Source organism: Dermacentor variabilis, chromosome 9 (genome assembly GCF_050947875.1).
Source record: "Dermacentor variabilis isolate Ectoservices chromosome 9, ASM5094787v1, whole genome shotgun sequence".
Classification (NCBI taxonomy): Eukaryota; Metazoa; Arthropoda; class Arachnida; order Ixodida; family Ixodidae; genus Dermacentor; species Dermacentor variabilis.
Genome location: NC_134576.1, coordinates 123428357 through 123448353, shown reverse-complemented (window position 1 = coordinate 123448353; position 19997 = coordinate 123428357). Strand labels below are relative to the sequence as shown.

Here is a 19997-nt window from a genome sequence, read left to right as displayed (position 1 = left end):
GCGCGAGAGTTGAACATCTGCGCGGAGAAAGCCTGTTGCGCCGCATCGCCAACTGTTTTGGCTTGCTTCTTGCGTACGGCTGTTCTTCATTGTTCGAGAAGAGAAAAAAAAAAGAAAAGCCGGGTGATATGCCCCCCCCCCCGACGATGGAAGGAAGATTGTGTGCTTGTGAATGTCTACAGGAGAGAGCAGAGAAGAGGGGGGGGGGGGGGGAGGCGGAGGGGAGGTTTCATATTTTATATTATTTCTTTCATGTAGCTATACCTTCTTTATTGTTATTCAGGGAATGCTTGGCGATAGTTCAGGCTTCTGGTGAGGGGTCTGGAGAGGGTAGGTCTGCTGGGCCTGGTAAAGGACGGGGGAAGAGAGGGAGGAACTGGGGTTCGCGATCACAAAGGCGTCGCAAGATGGCGCGGTCGTACTTCGGCTGTCACTCGCACCCGGCGGTGGCTGTAACGGCGACGGGTGAGTCGCAGGCGCATAGGAAGAACTGGAGGTGCGCGAGAAGAGCGGATAAGGGGGAGCCAAATAGTGTAACAGAGTGTGTGCTTACCCCTGCGTACGTCAGGGGGGAGTCCCTCGTTCCGGTCTGCGCGCGGTTCATCGCGAGCACGCGCCAGCGTTTGATAAATAAGCCGGATGGCGAGGACAGGATGAGGCACTGCAGCAGTGCAAGAAGCGCGGGAAACGGACGATTTAGAGGTTGACGAGAGGGAAAGCGCGGGAAGCCACTGGGCGAGAAATTTGCAGCCCCCAGAAAAAAAAAAATCGTAGCCCAGACGGACGCAGGCCACAGACTAAAGTTTTTTTTTTTAATTAAGGGAAACTGAGACATCCACCCGTTCGTAGCAACTGCTATAAGGGGAACCCATACGGGTTCCTCGAGAGAAAAGCCTAGAAGTTGAAGAAAAATTCGTCCTGCACCGGGACTCGAAGCCGGGACCACCGCTTTTCCTGGGGCAGCCGCTCTACGATCTGCGCCAAACAGGCGTCTAGTAGATGGCAGGCGAAGTCTGTCAACAGCTCGAAGCAAAGGCAAGAGTTTGACGTAATAGTTCTGCGAAAACCCGCAAGGCGGAGAAAAGCAATTAATTAAAGGAAAATAAAACGTCCAACAAATCGTAGCAGTTAATACAAAGGAAAATCCATACGGGTTCCTTGAAAGAAATGCCTAGCAGTTGAATGAAAATTCGTCCTGGTCCGGGACTCGAACCCGGGAACACCGCCTTTCTTCCTTACCTTTGATTCTTTGTTTTTGTAGTGCCCTAGCGCTGCGATATATACTAGAATTGAAAAGTTGCGTTTGAGGGGAGGTGGAAATTTAGTCATGCGTACTTGTTAAACTAAAGCGTCCAAACAAAGTTACCAGCGCGCCTGTTGTATGTTAGCTTCTTTACAACGTCGGCATTCGCTCATGCAGGACACTGACAAGCAGTTGTTGGCGAAATATTGGCTCAGTGCTCACTTTTGTGAGAGCCGAGTAGCGGATAAATCAATCGATCGATCGATCGATCGATCGATCGATCAATCAATCAATCAATCAATCAATCAATCAATCAATCAATCAATCAATCAATCAATCAATCAATCAATCAATCAATCAATCAGCCAATCAATCAATCAATCAATCAATTGGAGTATCTTTTTTGTTACTGTGGGCATGAGATATCAAATTTATTGCAGGCTGCACGAGAAGGGAATGCTATGTGTACACACCTTCCATACCGGTTGATCTTCGCAGCCGATGATGTTTGCCGCGATTGCGCGACGCATTTCAGGCCATCCACGCCATTCCCGTGTTCTCCTACGAAAACTATTTTGTCGCTGTCTCAACGCTTTAGGTATCATCATCGTCATCATCATGCGCAGTCTCCCTTTAATGTGTCTTCTGACTACGTGTTATGCCTGCAAATTTCCCAATTTCACCACCCCGCCTAGTTTACTGCCGTCCTCGACTGCGCTTCCCTTCTCCTGGCACTCGTGCTGTTACGCCAATAGCTCACCAGTTATCTGCTGCACGCAATGACTCCAAGAGTGTTAGTACTTATACTGCATCGAACAGCTTTTCGTAACGTATGAAGGGCGTGCAGGGGAGTTCTGTATATTATGCGGACTCCCCAATCACCTGTGTGATGACACGAGTGGGAATAAATGTTCCCCTTCTTTTAAAGCCATCCTGTTCTTTGGCATGATCAAAGTCAAGTGTAGCCCTGTTCTATGCAAAAAGTATAGGAGCGAACATTCCGTGTAGTAATGAAAGCAACCTGATAATTTGACGCCTCCCTTGCTATCAATTATTCTGATATTTGCATTCGTATAAGTCTCTCGTCATGAGGCATTGCGAATGAAGCCTCGCAATAATTTCGAGCACAATTTAGCCGCCATTTTTTTAGCAAATCTACTGTTATTCCATTTCTCCCCGCTGATTGTCTACTGGGCATGTTTTGAAAAGCGCTGCTAATTTTATCCTTAGTTACACATGGAGTTCGTGCTTCTTTTTGTCACTAAGTATTATTGTGGTGATGTGACTGTTCAGGACGCTGTACAGTTAAGTACGAAATTCCTCTGCTGCCCTTACTATATTGTAGAAATTACTGATTATATTATCCCGCTCACGTGTGACAGCGTATATCTTACTGCTTTCATCTTCAATCTGCTTTTTTACTCATTTAATTCTTGCCCCATTTCTACCAGACTCCTCATTTTCCCCCAATGATGTAGCTTCAGATGTCGCTCATTTCGTTATTTTTGATAAGTTTTGACATTTCAGCCAAATCAACCTTGTTTCTGGTTTTTTTTTATGTAGCCGTTTATTTCTTGGGATAGCTTGCCTGTTTGTGGCCTTGGTGTCTTGCCACCAATTTCGATTGCGGCATCTGATGTTGCTCTCGGTAAGGTACTATTGCTTATCTACGAATCTAAGGCAGCGTTCCTTGTGAGACAGGCAGTCACCGAACACTGTAAATTACTGCGCTAACGTTTACCGATGTTAGGCAGACGATGCTCACGCAACTCAAACTCACGCCTGAAGTTTCAGAGGACAATATCCGTTGGATAACGGACAACAAATGCGAAATATTTTTGCCGCAGTACCTGCATCACACAGGGCTGCATGCGTTTATTTGACGTACCTTCTTGTTCTTTTCTTTTTACTACGTATGCCATGCTGCAAATCTCTGAAAACAAAAGAAGAGAAAGACTGCTGCTTGTAAACAAATACAAAGCATTAGTCGACAGTCGATGCAACTGTCACTTCGCGTGTCCGCTCGAACTAGCATTTATTCCGGGGAACCCTTCAAGGCCCACTGCAACGCATTCCACGATCAGCTCGCGTTGTGGCTGGCAACCACAAATGTATCGGAAATCGTTCAGATTGCTCTGTTCCAGACGACAGATGCCCGAATCGTTTAAGAATGTCACCAAAGTAATCGCGTGGAAGCTGCAAAACCAGAAAGCACGGAGATTGCTGGATTTCCCCGTGGCACGCGGCAGGCACCCCTAGTGGTGCGGGGCGCAGCGACACGACGAGGCGGATGTGACGTCATACCGAGGATCACGTGCGGCGCACTGGGAGCTGCCCAACATTGTTATTTTTATATCTGCAAAAAAGACACCTTGAAAATGTTACTCAGAGTGCACTATGGTGTGTGGAGCCGCGAACAGGGGCGTCAGCTGTTATAAACGTTGTGGTCAAGTTTAGGCCGAGTCCTGGCTTAGCGCCATTTCGGGCGAGCTGCTATGGCAGCGCTTATTCAAGTTGCGGTGTGGCAAACGCGTTAACCTATTCAACGCAATTAACGCCTAATTTGCTTCAAATTAAAACGCATTATTGCCCATCGCATAGCTACTATGTGCAACACATTGTCGAGTTAGCTGGTTTAAAGCTTGGGAATTCGCTCCTGGCTGATATCAAACGTCTTTCCTTTTTTTTTCGTTTTCAAATGTTTTATTTATAGATATATCAGGCGAAGGTACTGCGTTATTATATATTAATTCTCTTGGATTTGTTCTTTTTTTCGCTTAACTTATTCGTTTACTTATTTTGCTATAGACGATATTGTTACTGCAGTTGCCTTGTGCTTTTAATAGGCACACGTTTAATGCATTCGTTAACAAGAGGTTACACTGCAGTATTATCCTCGGGGAACTCTTTCTGTATAGTACTACTCCACAATGTAAATATGTATAAACGACAAGCAAAACACTGCTACTACTAAAAGAAACATGGATTGACGCGAATTTTGGCCGACGCACTCTTTCGCACTTTGCTCGCTAAAATTTGCTGCTGAGTCTGCTCTCCCTAGATACACTGTCGCTACAAATAAAAATTGTTTGCGCGACTTAACTTCCGAGTTGGTCTGTATGCATAAGTTTCCCGTGGTGTGGCTTCCTCCTACTACAACGGAAAAGTTCGTGTTTGAGACATTTCGAAAAGTTATCTGAGGTTTACAAAAGAAAACACACAGGGAGGGCATAGTGTGAACAGAGGCGTCACAGTTATTTCACATCATTCATTGGTACTCTCTCAGCCCCGTGCTGAGCTATCGCAGGGCTGGATGGAAACAGTTGAAACAATACGCACTACGCTCACGATGGTGAGGATTTATTGCTCAGTCCCAGTTACAACAGAATGTATGAATAACTCACACGTGAAAGTAACGGCAGAGAAAGGCTGGCGTTCGTGGCGGAGAGATGAATAATATCAAACCGCTGGCGTTTTCTTAGAAAGGTGTGCATGCGTACGAAAGGATGACATCATGGAATTTTACTACGCCTTTCATTATGGTATACGCACAATTGAAGACTGATTAGGCCATATAGCCGTAGGCTAGTCAGGGGAGGGGGGACTAAAATTATCATACACTGAGCCTAGTACAAATAAAAAAGAACGTGATTTTTATGTCCCCCCCCCCCCCATCGATTACATAACCTCACTAAAAAATGAGAGTTTTGGAAAGCATACTTATGGAAGCCATAAATAATGCGGTTCAATCAGGAGAGTTAATCACAGCCTACGCGCAACGTATTACAATATATGTGTATCCTTCAAAAGAGAGGGACTGCAAAAAAAAAAAAAAAAAGAAACAAAGCGACCATTTTCCTAGCTCGCAAAGTTTCACTAGAGCATCATCCAATGTCCCTGATTCATCATTCCATGCAGGCGCTTGCGTTAATGCTGAATGTGTTGAAAGTCTGTGATGGTACACTATGCATGCTATACACATCATTTAGAGCCACGTTTACGTTATGTAGATGGCTATGTTGGCGTCATGCATGCGATGACGTTGCCTACTACTATATCGATACCCGCGAAAGTTTTAATCACATTTTCAATAGCGAGGATCTTTTGGTGTCGTTGCACAAATTGCAAGCAGGGGTGTGCGTACGGAAAAGTACGAAGCGTAAAGCTTGGCGTCTAACACGTAAACACCTTCTGCAAGGACATGATCGATTGGATTTTCCAATCGAGACATTGGTAAATTTCCTTTAGGGTCGCACTAAAGAGTACACGAAAAAAATAAACGCATTCTTTTTATGGAAATATTATGCTCCAATAACACGATACTGGAAGCTTTCTGGGGTCATAAGCAATCATCCCGCTTTATTTCAGCGGTTAACATCGTGGAACAAAATAAAGAAACAAGAATATTTCCACGAAGTACTACGACAATACCGTTGCAATGCAACGCAAAAGACGGTACGAGCGTTATGTGCCCGTTAAAAACATATGACTGCACTACAGACTGCTTCTTGAAGGCTCGTACAGCAATGAAGTTCAAGTTCGCAATAGAAGAGAAAAGTTCCTTAACATACCAAGATAAGTTTTACACTACATTCAAGTACGCATGATCAGCATAGGAGAGACGCCAGCGGAGTAGGGTAAACGTAGACAAAATTGACAACGCTACGTCATGAAGACGCAGCGCCCCTGCAATCGCATTCATTCCAGACAAAAAAGTTGCGTTCAAAAGATTATTCCTCGAAGCGGAGAACAGCGAAGAACAGACGTGCCATGACCAGGTGTCGGCACTTCTTGTCTGTACCATAGCCCCTGGAAGCCACCAGCTAATTGTGTGCATTAAACATTTTGAAGAATTTTTTTTTTCAATAGTTCGGTGAGCTTTACCAAAATATCACATTTATACGTTTAAAAAAAACGCTATTGCTTGGAAATTTACAAAAAGGTAAAGCCTGGCAATTCCACCAAGAAGAATGTCCGAAGAACAGGCACAAAAATCAAACAGAATCCCTGTAATTTACACATTTCCCGCGGTAGGTAGAACAATCAAACTGCGCCTGATTTCCAAAATTGGAAATCCTTGGAATTTACTAGGCTTTTCATTGTGTTATGCGCACAATTAAAGACTGATTAGGCAATATAACCTAATCAATATAGCCTAAAATAATATAGCCTAAAAATAATAGGTAGAGCGATCACACTGCGCCTGATTTCCTTCTGGTAATATTATTGAGAAACTACTCGTCAAACACCTCGAAATAACGAAGCCCGCGTGCTGTGAAAGGGTGGCCGTGTCTTCGATTGAAATCCCAAAGTCCGAACACCTGCCGAGGCTGAGCTCGACTAAGCTTCGCGTAACACTCACAACGAGACAGTAAGAATCTGGCGCGGTTCTCAGGTCGTATCGAGTGCGGCCTCCTCGTTTTCTTCGCAGCCCTGGAGGCGGTGTCGGCGACCCCGGATATATTATGGACGGGTAGATGAACGTTGTGGGCATCCCTTTAGAAACGGGGCGGTCGTTGATGCCACCGCAAGCTCGTTATGTTTACGTCTTTCCTGCGCTTAATATTAGGCCTTAATGCCCACGGTTTGGGTTAACGAACCGTGGACCCTGAAGAATGAGAGATGAAACAGGGCAAACTGCTTCTGACAGGCTGTCCAGCCTGTCTGAATTTGATGAGGTTTGTTGCATTAAAAGAAAGAAAGAGCAAAATAACAAGTTAATGTCCGCCCGGACTGCGGCAAGCAGCTTTTTTATTTAGTGCATAAATTATGAAAGAAACATTTCTGAAAATTGTAAAAATAAAAAAAGCAAGAAAAGACTCAAGTATTTAGTTTGCAGTAATGTACGTAGAGATAAAAATGATATCGCAATTGTGTTATGTGCCCCTATACATACTTATAAAGCGGATAAAAGCGATTTGCTATGCAACACAGCATAATTTATTACAGAATGTTTGTTTTAAGTAGAACTTTTCTAAAACCCTAGTAAACAATGTAAAAATTTACGTAATCTGTTTACTCGTACTATATATTTGTCCGCTTTAGATGTTCTAATAGATACAATTTACAAAACTGCTGTATTTGTGTTTTGGTACCGAGTTAAGGAGTTGTAAGCTGTGTGCTTCAGCTTTTTTCTTTAAGTTGCCGAAAATCGGCAACTTTCAAAAACAGTTTGAAGGAAGCGAATCGAAATTCAGTTTGCTACTGTCGGTAAAATTTAGCTTTCTCTCTTAAATTCAGAAAATTTGATTCAAATCGCATTAGAGGTTAGTGCTTATCATGTATTTCAATAAATAATTCCTTAAAATTATTCCACTGACGATTACGAATCACCAGGCAAGCTCGTAAAGTTAACCGCCCAAACAACGTGTACCTCCAAGTAGCGGGCGTATTCTTATACAACCTTTATCGTCGCTCAACTATTTTATGCATTATTAGTTCAAGTATGTATGCTCCTAGACAAAAATACATAGACTGTGTTCAGGAATTCTGCTACCCACTTTTGTTCTGTTATCTGCTCTTTCTCATAGCCTACAAGAAAGAAAAGTTATTACGAGGTTACGTGCTCTTATTTTGCCGAGCCCAACATCGTTTAGAGAACGTCATGCGTTCACACGTCACGTGTGAACACATGACGTGAGCAAGTTTCCCATTTCTTTGCTAATCTAGGTGTAAGGAGGTTTTAAAAATAAGCCAGTTTCCGTAGCAGAACTGCGAGAGAGAGAGAGAGAGAGAGAGAGAGAATAACATTTTAATGAGTGAAAAGGAAAGGGGTGCTGGGAGAGGGTGGGTGGGTCCCTATTCTGAGGCTCCACTAGGTGGCGTTTGTCTCGTCCCAGCGCGACAAAAAAACGTAGCCGTACAAAAGCAAAGTTCACAATAGGAAGTCAGAAAATTTGGTTGTGGGAATTCATCGTGTTTTTTTTTCTTTCTCTTTTTCTTTAACCTAGGTAAGACGTTAGGCGGTATAATAGCAAGAGCTTGGTGATGCGACCCGCCGCCCCGTTCCAAAGGGGACGCTCATACATCCATACATCCATCCGCGCATGCGCAGTGCGTCAGCAACTGCTTCAGTCGCGAACCGTACGTGTAGCACCTCCGCTCGCTTGCGATTCCGCCTTTAATACGTTTGTGTGCTTATCGACATTTTGCAAAATGCCAATGGGTTCCATCGACCATCGCCTCCACCAGCGTAGGACACGTGTGTAGAAACAGTTCGACGACAGCGCACGCTTTGGTACAGGTGTAATTGAGTTTACTGTGGCGTTGTGACAGACACGCAGCGTATTCGCCACGTCACCCGGCCTCGCAAACGCGAGGTTTGTTCCATGCAGCGACACGGGTAGAAAATTCTGGCACGTTTCCGCTTTGCAGGCGCTTTAGGAGCAATGAGGCCTGTGGCCTCCAAGATACTTCCGGTCTAGAGTCTTACAAGCAGAGAACACCTAAAGAAACCACTCAGTTATGAAAGAGAAAAGGTAAGAAAAGCGTGTTTTCAAGTTAGCTAGACCTAGGAGGCGCCCTTTTGTAAATTTTCGAATAAAAGAAAAGCTTGTCGGGCTTCGAGCGTCGGTAATTTGTATTTCTTTATGCATTATGTACGGATAGCTTTATTTGTACATCTCGAATTACCTATAGATAAAAAAAATGTTGAAAATCTGCGGGCCTCTGTCTTGCCGGACAACTGCGGCTCGACAATATGTGTCTTTCTTGCCCGCTCAGTTTCTCTTATGAAAGCCGGAAGCCATGCCAGGGTTTTGTAAGCACCAAAAACGGTCGAATACGAACGAACGCGTCTTCGACTACACCAAAGCAAGAATGGCGCTCGGTGGCGAGAGGCCTTGACTGCGGGTCTACGACTGCTCTGTTGAGTCTGAGTTCATTCTTCACTCCACAATAGCAAACTACACGAAAAGGAAAGAAAAAAAAGAAAAGAGGAAATCAAAGCAAGGAGCGCTGTGCGGTACTGCGTGTGTAGTACTCGGTCACACGATTGGGTGAGCTTGTCGCTGCCGTGCTTAACAGGATAGACATGACTGCTGCCGCCGCCTGCACGGCTTTAAGACGAGTGACGGGTACTCATTAGCATGGTAAGCACCCAAATTTGTGTGTGCGTGTGTGGAAAAATGGATAATAAGTCATATAGCCATATGGCCATCGCATGACCATCACATGGCCAGTAACATGGCCATCGCCTTGTTTGCTAAAATGAATGCTAAATAGAAATGTCAAATAACGCTAGCCTTGCTCGACGGTGAGAGGCCTTGATTGCAGGGGCTACAGCTTCATTGTCGAGTCTGAATTCATTCTGCATTGCACAATACGAAACTAAACACACACACACACACACACACACACACAATAGGAGAACAAATTAGCAACGTGGCGCAAACAGAAGCAGGGGCAAGAAAGACAAAAAAAAGAAGCAACGACACAGGCGCTCGACTCTCAACGCGGAAGTTTATTAGAAACGAAACAAATTTTGTGTGCATGTAGTACAATCAAGCCACGTGGGAGCTCGGAACCCAGAGTGAAAACTAAGTAAAAAATTAAATTAAAAGACAACGACAAGCCATTACACTATGCACTCTAAGTTATCTTTGCAAAAGCAAGAACCGGCGGGATGCTACATACGGGCGCATACTCACAGCAAAGCTGAAGGTCGGAAAACGCACGCGCAAAGATAGGCCTTACCCTTAACGCAATGTCAAGGATGTTCTATTCTTTTCCTGATAATGTCACCGTAAAGTGAATGATGCAAAAATCACTTAAAAAGATAATTATGACGAAGAATGATATTCAAAACATGATCCCCATGGTGAAGTCCCGCCAACTCGCTCAAATATCAATTCTGCAAATGACTCTTCTTGAATGCCAAGTAGCCGAGACTGCCCGACGCGGTGACTCCGTGGCTGTGGAGTTTGGCAGCTTATCACGGGGTCGCTGGTTCGAATCGCGCCCATGACGGCCGCGTTACGCAAAAAGGCGGAACGCAGAACCGGTCGTGTGCTGAGCATTCTATTCGTGTCCTATAACCACAGGTGCCAATGTGCAAGTATACATGCGCCAATGTGCACGAAGCAGTTGTAAACGAACAAGGAAGTACAGCGACATTGCCGTCTGGTCACGGTTTGTAGCGTGCAGCTGTTGAAAACTTATTGAAACAGTGGAACCAAGCATACAACGCGCAGTCTTGTTACAAAGCCGATACCATGGCGGTAACTGCCGTCTGGCGACGATGCCAAGATTAATAACATTCATTACCGTATAGACCATACCTCGCGCTACGCGTCGACGCTTCACTAGAGCGATTGATGCCTGGACTTCGTCAGGTGGTTGAGGCAAATCTACTCCTACGTGTTGTTTCGTTAGAAACGTGCAGTGTTGCGGAAGCTGCAAGGCTTGCAGAAACGTAGTGCTATGTTCTACTGATATTGTGCTATACGCGTCCACTAATCGGAACCGATTTGGACGTTGTGAAGCGGTTCTTTCAAGTATTTCATTAAATTGTTGATTTCGAGTAACGAAGTGAGCCTGCATGTGGGAGTCCGTGCGGAAGCCTGTGTAGTGGTTGGGCAGGATTTGCACAAACCCGTTCAAATTTCGAAATGGGTTAGTTTTAAGCGTGACAAGCCCTGCGGTTACATCACGCTCGCTGTCCCGGTTGACTGGTGTCGGCTCTACGAAAAACGAGTGCTTTAACTTGTCCGAACACGTCTTACCGTTTAAGGAGTACCGGGGCAGCGAAGTCGTGGACGGCGATAAAAACGCTGGTAGCGACATTTTGTGACGTTTTGTCTAACCACGACGCGTTAGCAACAACTTTGTTATCTGGCTGTTCTCTTCGAACGAACAAAAGGAAGAGAAATATAGTTAATTCGGGTTTAATGGCGCAAAAGCGACTAAGGCCATGCTGCGCCACTCACACAAGATGGAAGAGAAAGATGGGCAGCACGTTAACGATTACGTCAGGGCCGACCCTTTACTCCATGAAGCTATAACTAGGATGGGGTCGGTCACCGCAATAGTGGCCGTGAGTCCTCTATGGTTAAACTCTGTGCCACAAGATGGCACCACCAACTCGACCGATCACGCAAACGTCACCGCGGTGACCCCGGTGTTCCGTAAACTGCAATACATTTGCGGACAGGGCGAAAGCTTTCTCTGTTCTGCGACATCGGCGTCCCATCACGCCAGAGCAAAAGGAGCCTCGCCGGGTACGCGTTATGGCGAGGGGAACCACGGAGCCGGGCTTTTTTCGCGTCGTGACCTCGCCGTCCAGGCGCCGGCGACTGGCGGTCGTTAAGGCGTGCGTCGGACCGCGCATGCGCACGACTCGCGACGACGACGCGACGGGACAGTGACTCACGCGAGAGGGCACGGATATAAATACAAAACATGGGGTGTGGGAGGGACGAAGCTATCGATTATTTTGTTTCTTTCTGTCTTCGTTTATGATATAGCACGGACGGCTGCTGTCCTGCGCATTTGTGCGCGCGACGACGGTCGCGCGGCAGCGCGGAAAAACCACGTGATCGGAGGACGTCGTGCAGACGTGTTTGTCGTCTGCACCACCGCAGAGTTTACCCAGTAATGTTACCAGAGGGCGCTCTGGCACTGCTATCCTTCAGCTAACCGGGAATGACGAGTAGTACATTTGTTTCTCCACGTTTAGCGACGTGAAAACACCGGTGTGGATTAGAGAGCAAACGGGGCAGCCGGTATTTGGCAGCTGACATTGAGGTGAAAGCAACGGAGTTGGGCGGGCGATGTAATACGTAGAGCAGGTAACCTGTGGCGTATCAGACATCTACAGAATGGGTGCCAAACGGAGGGAAGCGCACTTGAGAGCGTCAGGGAATTGGACGGCGTAAGAAGGTAATTCGCAGGCACAAGATAAGCTCGGCTTGCGCAATACAGATGAATATTTAGGAATCACTTGGAGAGGCCTTCGGGCCTTGCTAGGGTGGGTAGGTCTAGCCAGCCTAGCTTTGCACTGGACGAACCCGCCGTGGTTGCTCAGTGGCTATGCTGTTAGACTGCTGAGGACGAGGTCGCGGGATCGAATCCCGGCCACGACGGTCGCATTTCGATGGGGGCGAAAACACCAGTGTACTTAGATTTAGGTGCATGTCAAAGAACCCCAGGTGGTCGAAATTTCCGGAGTCCTCTACTACGGCGTGCCTCATAATCAGAAAGTGGTTTTGGCACGTAAAACCCCATAATTTAATTTTTTTTTTGCACTGGACGAAGGTCAACAGCTGCTACTGCTGCTGATGGTGATTGTGACGACGACGACGACGACTACATGGATTTCTGCAATATTTGTGCTTGTGGCTTCAGAAGATCTTGCGGCGACATTTATTACGATTTCCCTTTTCTAAATTTCCAAGAAATCTTAACTTTCTTAAACGCACGAAGCCAGTAATTTCTTTCGGACACGCATAATTATTGTGAAATATCACATCCATAGAGCAATACCTAAGAAAGCCCTTTAAATCCCTTTCTCCTTAATATTTCCCGCTGCACAGTAGCCAGCCGGGCTCAGTCCTGGTTAACGGTCATGTCTTTCATGAATATTTTATCCTCTCTCAAAAGATAATTTCATTTGCAGCCTTTCTTTCCGTCGTTTTTCTCCCCTTAGCCTACCTTTAGTGCAGGGTAGCAAACCGGATACCTTTCTGCCGGTTAACCTTCTTTCTGGCTCATCTCATTCGCCCATCCACCTCTCTGTCTCTCTGTGCCCCAAGACTATCAGCTACGAAATTCATTCCAACGTTGGTACACATCTCGCTATACCCATTTTCGGGAGCGAGCAGACCGGTGTACGCCACATGTGAACGACGGACTGCGCAGTTCCTCGTTCTAAGGTCACCGTGCGACTTTACCGAGCAGTTGTCGTTTTGCGACGACGACGCCAGCAAATACGCGTAAATTCGAAATTTCGCGACCAACCCGCGCGAGACGGTTCTCGAAACAGGCGTTGCAGTTTGCGGTGTGTATCACGTTGCTCCGATTCGGAGGAAGTTCGCCACCGTTCCATGTCTTGATCGCTTCGAAGGTATTCGGCTGTAGCGAGTGCCTCCTCTCCTACGTACGCCTTCTTTCGCGAAGACGGAATTCTGTCAGTTGTATCCTTCTTTGCAGACTGTATGACGTCAGATACACGGGCCACAATTTACATTAGATATACGTCGCAACTGCGCCCTCTTCGTCGGTCGATGTTCTACTGGCACGGACAGTTTCGTTTCTTTTTTTCTGCTGCCGGAGCGCGATCGAAGATCACAATAACACAATAGCACAAACGGTACGTACGTTTGTTTTGCGACGTATCGACGTGGAGCGTCGGCCTGTCGTGGCCTGTCAATAATGCGAGAAGTCAATGAACTGCGTCGTGCCGCAAAGTCGTTATTATTTTTCTTTACGAGTTCTGAAGGTCTCGATAACACTAAATGTGATTTCTTTCTTTTTCTTTCCCCCTGTTACATAAGCTTCTTCAGGCGGAATAAACATCTTATACGATTTTGTCATTACAGCGAACACAATTGAAAGGCAATATAAATCCGCATGGATAAGTATAGATTATTTTTGTTAACATTATCCGTGTTTCTGCGTCGGAAGAAAAGGTTACCAATTAGCAGATGAAATGAATTGCAAAAAAAAAAAATCAACCGTGACGTCCAAGTGAACCTGAGAAGTCAATTGAAAGCAACAATAAACTCAGAGGAAACGCAACGAATTTCTCGTAACATTTTCTAAGGGGGAAGGTCGAGGTACCCTTCCTTAAATTTCGCGCTCCGAACGGTGATGGCCGCGACGTTCTGTCACTCTCGTGTAAATTCCACGTACGCTGTTTTACTTTCTTTAATTTTTCTTTTCTTTTTTTACACAACTTCTGCCTGTTTGTGCAGCTGGGCTATGCAATAGCCGGCATAGCGAGCGGTCTTTTTGTTTAGTGCAGTAGATTTCCTTCTTCTGAATAGACAAGCAGCTCCGAGCAGGCTTGTCAGAACCTGTGATGTCACGGGACGCTCATATCAGTGTCAAAGGGTAGCCTTCAAACACGAAACAGATTTTGAAGCAAAGATTTTATGAGTTATCGCGATGTTGCTGACATTTATTTGAAAATTTCGTCGAGTTTCACTCGAAGAAAAAGAACAAAACAAGAACGAAACCGCATAGGTTTCGTAAGATATCTTATTCTTACTATCCTTCTTGTCGTTGTCGCTGTACTGTTGTTGTGTAATAACTACAAGACAAATAGAAGGTAGGTTACTTTACAGACAGCCATATCGAGACAAAGTTAAGAAAGTAAGGCTACCCCCCCCCCTTTTTTTTTCATATAACACGGACGCGCATTCCACCAACACACAAGCATGCTGTACTCGGTTTGATACCTATAGCAACCAACGCTACGGAGCCTACACGAGTAGTGCGGTCACAGAAGTATCACTCCGCTACGCGTTTCGCAGTGGAGTTGTTCTTGCTCTGCGACGCTCTCTACGAAACAATTTCCTCGTTATATTACAGCCCCAGCTCGCAGACGTTAGGCTGCGTCAAATCAAGTGTTTCATAGGCACATTTTCGCCTTCAGCAGGCGACGCACTATGTTTCATTCGCGAACGCGAGAGGTGTGCTGTGGCTGCTGGCCGTACAAACGTGTCCCTCCGCGCTCGTTCGCTGGTGCCTTTTATGTAATGACTGCCATATTTTGAAGCGTAAACATATGAAGCCTAATGTTCCATTAAAATGTACGAAGTATACCTACAGCTTTGTTCCATATATATATATATATATATATATATATATATATATATATATATATATATATATATATATATATATATATATATATATATATATATATATATATATATATATATATATATATATACACGATGCGCTTATTATTTTGTGGTCGCGTTTTGGGAACTTGGCATTGCCTGCTATGTATGAAATCGAGTATACGTTTGCCTTTGTCTGTCACAGGATAAAACAAACAACACAACAAAACAAAGTAAACACAGCTTCACGCGAAGTTGAGCGCTGCGAGTCCGTGGCAGCCGGTAGGCTTGTGCAACTCCACGGACTAAGCGCTTGCGAATATCCCTGCTTAATTTTCTAGCTTTCATTTCGCACTCAACAAATGGAGCGTTAAGCACAAGCCGCCCACCCGACTACCATCTGTGGACCTACGGGCCGCACCGTAGATCTCCTGTGGGAGTTCGCCGGTCATAACACACTAAACACGACCCACCGCGGTTGCTCAGCGGCGTGTTGGGCCGCTGAGCACGAGGTTGCGGGATCGAATCCCGGCCACGGAGGCCGCACTTCGATGGGGGCGAAATGCGAAAACACCTGTGTACCTAGATCTAGGGGCACGTGAAAGCACCCCAGGTGGTAGAAATTTCCGGAGTCTTCCACAATGGCATGCCTTATTATCAGGGAGTGCTTTTGGCACGTAAAACACAATAATTTAATTATTTGAAAACTGTACACGAACGCATAACGTGCATGCTTTTCGGGTTTCCATTCCGCAGAGCAAACTTTCGTATTAAGGAAAACATGCACAAAAAAAAAAAAACGTGCACGAGTGCTAATCCGAAGCCAAAAACGTTTGAAATACGCAGCGTGTAAACCACGTACATGAAAAAACAACCTCACTGTCGCGTTTTTCTCTCCGAACCTCCCTAAGTTGCGCGTGCGCAGTGACCTGGTCGTTCGCAATTCCCTCACCGAGAACGTTTTGGTTGTTATGCCTGTATTGGATGGGGACGCTACATTCGCTATGTCTCGACAGAAAGTCTATTGAAAGGAACTCAATGGAAATTCAACGTAGACTTTACAAATAAAGTTACAAAAAATTTTGGTCTCTCTAAAAAAAAAAAAGAACCCGTGACCAATTGTGTCAAAATTGCAGGATGGACATTTATTCGGTTGTCCGTAGCCCGATGGCTCTATGTAACCCGGAAACTACGTTAGGGCTTTACTTAGTTATTTACGTTCAGTGTACGTGAGTGAGTTCGGTCAATGGTTCTCCATTCTCACCTTACATTTCGATTTCACGGCAATGACAATACAAAGTAAGGCCGTGGAAACTAGAGCACGAAACCTTCGCATTAAAAAAAAAGAAAAGAAGAAAGAACGAACAGCGCGATCAACTACTTAAAGCAAAAGCTCGCGCTAGCAAATCGATACCGCCGTGTTGATGGAAAACGATGAAGGCTACCGCAGCGCCTCACTTCCGTTTTCCTACCTCCACTGTTTCCTTTGCCCTGCTCTCTCGGCGCGCAAAAGGAAGCGAGAGAGAGAAAAGGAAGCATGAATAATTTCACGGAAATGAACGGGCAGGCCGTGGGTGCGGGAAAAAAGAAAGGCGTTTGTTTGGTTCCACGGTCTGGACTCACGAAGGTAGGGTTCCCACCACGAAAAAAAGGGACACAAAGAGAGAGAGAGAGAGAGGGGAGAGGGGATGAGAGAGAGAGTTTGCTAAAGTTTGGGTTGGTTTTCAACATTCTGTTCCTTCCTTACTTCGAGGTATTTCTACAAACTTGGAGCAGCCAGCTCCCACGTTTGGGTGGTTGCGGAGACGGTGCGCTGACAGTACAATGGCGACGGCGCAAGGTCACTGTACGCTTGTTTTTTTTTTCTTCTCACGAACGTGAACGTGGAAAGGGGAGGGGTAGGAACCGGCGGCAGGGAGTGCCCGGACGTCCGCTCCATTCATACGGAGTGCGTATCCTTCGTGCCGTAAACTTGAGGTCAACGTGGCCGTGCCGTGTGTGGAGACGACGCCCCCCGTTCGTACGTTGATAACCATGTGGAGCCGAGATCTGAAGTTCCGAGTCCTTGATGGCCGCTTGGCCTGGGTGCTGCAACACAAACTACATACATACATACATACATACATACATACATACATACATACATACATACATACATACATACATACATACATACATACATACATACATACATACATACATACATACATACATACATACATACATACATACATACATACATACATGCGTATCGGCCTGAGAGATCTTGTACAATAGATAACACATTGCTCAAAATTAAATTCGAAGTGCTCACGTAAAATAAATAACCTAGATATTAAGTCAGATGCACGTGTAATTGTACAAAATTACTTTAGTCGTATTCTTGCCGTCAGATTCCTTGAATATCGGTACTAATATGACCTTAACCGTCGGGTCGCCACAGACGACGAAGACATGACTGCGAGGTGCGTTTCCAATACCGCGAGACGACGCTGAAGTACAACACTTGTCATTCAACTCGCCAATCAAGCGCGCGTCGCCGCATCTTCAGGTCTGTCTTTAGTAGCAAACAAAAGCAGTTTTCACCATAAGAAGCATGCATGAGCACAAGATTACTTTCTCCCCGGAGACGTTGCTTTCAATATCCAACCGTGGTACCTAAATGAAAAAAAAAATGAGTTTTCCCCGTTCGTAACATACCACTCGGCAATAACAACCAAGTTGAAAAAGCGATTGTGTTTGTGACCTGTCTTTGGGTCTCAGGGAAAGTATAGGCGGAGGATTTATAGGCAGAGGATTGTCCATCCCGAGGTAAACAAATCGATTACGCCCACTCGCTCTGACGCTTTCAATTCTGAAACAAGTGATGCTACGTGCACTGCCTAGTTACGTGCAGCGTAGCAAAGTGAGAGGCCGTCATTCAGCTTTTAGAAAACCTATGCCGACACATGGAACAAGTTGGCGTGCCGCTGCGCCAAACAAATAGCGTGGTAATAGGAATGAACAGTCGTAGTGGGATGTAGTACTTGCTCATATATAAGCTGCTAACGTGCTGAAGTGACAAAAGTGATCTTGCGAAAGTTATCTGAATATCAATTGGCACGAGATACTCACTGCACTGTTCCATTAGTTTGGTGCAGTATCACAGCAGCTGTAGTTACTATACCATTCGCTTGGAAGCATTCGTTTGGAAGCTTCGTTCGGGACTGAACCAATGTAAAGTGGTCTACTGACCCCGCTTGGAGTGCACCATGTTTAAAAAAGATAACAATTCACTTAAACGATAATACGCGAATCATCTTCATAATAAAATAATTCTTAGCAAGGGAAATTTCTAAGAATTTGAAAATCTTAGCGCTACTATTATGATATATATTGCCGGAAATGCAATGATAATCCTCAGAATATTTAAGAGGGCGTACGTGAATCTTTCTAACTTGGTTGGGAAATGTGAAGTACGGTGACGAACACGGCGTTGGAAAAAGAATGTTTTGCAGAGCGTCTGGGGATCTGTATTCACAAAATTATTAAAATTCTTACTCCAGAGTTTGTCGCAAAATAAAATGCCAACCAATCGCGACGCATGGTGGGTATAGACGAATACATGGCTTTGTGAATTCTGCCCTTGATTCTTCATTACGCACATCCCTCTCACATTTATTGATTGAACACAGTTGTGTTATTATTTACGATAATTATGACCGACTAATATTTTTTTTCATTGCTTTAAGTGTTGGCCCTCCGGCGTTGAGGCGATGTGCATGTCCGAACGCTTTCTTCATGGAATGCTCCCACGTTGCACGTTGTGTTGAATCGCTGAACGATTGCTGCAACCATTTGTATAACAAGCTTTAGTAGTACGATGGTACTTTAATACATCCAATGGTATATGCATTAGCATGCAGTTTTGTAAATAGCGTTTGTAGCGCCAAAACCCTGCATTATGCTCCAGGACGATGCGGGTGGTAAGTCGCAGAGTTCACGCGTAGAAAACGCATGCCTCGCACAAGCACCATCACCAGCATGCACTTCGACGTGGGGAGCACGCTTTCGTTACTCTAATATTTGCCTGGAAAATTACCTGATCACATTGCTTTGCCAAAGCCTTGCATCTATTCAAACCCGTTATCCGTGTTTCTTTCCCCCATACTTTGTGTGCATATTATTACCCCGGTCTCGCCTGCACGATCGAGCAAGGGCCACGAACACCCAAGAAGCAAGGCCTCGTCGCGCCTCATCGGTGAGTACCACAGCCACTGTAGACTGCGTAGCTCTCCACGGGCTACAAGAACAGCTGGTGAGTACCACGGCCACTGTCGACCTCGTCACTCGCCACGAGCTGCAGGAACAGCTTGGTCATCACGACGCTCCTGGATGCTCAAGGAACGGCCAAGCAAAGCCCACAGGGGTCCCACTGCCAAAGTAACGGTTAAAGTAAAGCGAACGGAAAGCTTCGAGCGGAGCTTTTCCCCTCGGCATCTCGGAAAAAAGGGGGCCCCTCGCGTTCAACTCTCCGTATTCACTGCGTTGCTTCATGTGCCCACGTTCACGTACCATAAGGCACGCGGTGAATGCCAAGAGAAACGCTTCACATTCGACCAGACCATCGACCCCAGCGCCACCACCGGCGACCGTCGCTCTTCGCTCGAGGCGCCATCCAGTGGTAGGTTTCGGAGTCATAAGAGTCCCGTTAACAGCGGAAATTCTGCGGAGGGCACAGCTGGGCAAGGACTTCGAATTGAATCGAACTGAATTTTAAATATTAATAAAGACTCAGCGTATTACACGCTTATGTGAACGGATAGGAACATTCATTCATTTATTTACAATACAGCGACCGTGTGGGGTATTAGTATAGCGGAAATATTAACATTCGGATACAAAGAAACAGGAATGCGTAACAAAGCGCACATTGGCAACGCGTTATTTGGAAGTGTCTACAGAACAGCAACTTTGAAAAGTGGTTCAAA

The 19997-nt window shown here is 45.5% G+C and overlaps 1 long non-coding RNA gene across 1 annotated transcript in view; it reads right to left on the bottom strand.

Moving 5' to 3' along the window:
• Positions 1-1502: 1502 nt before the first annotated feature.
• Positions 1503-19997, bottom strand: part of LOC142557403 (uncharacterized) — a 40471-nt gene continuing 21976 nt past the window's right edge. The window contains exons 2-3 of the long non-coding RNA XR_012822767.1: positions 3132-3176; positions 1503-1804 (exon numbers count right to left, since the gene is read on the bottom strand). This is a non-coding gene — a long non-coding RNA (uncharacterized LOC142557403). The remainder of the gene's footprint in view (positions 1805-3131; positions 3177-19997) is intronic.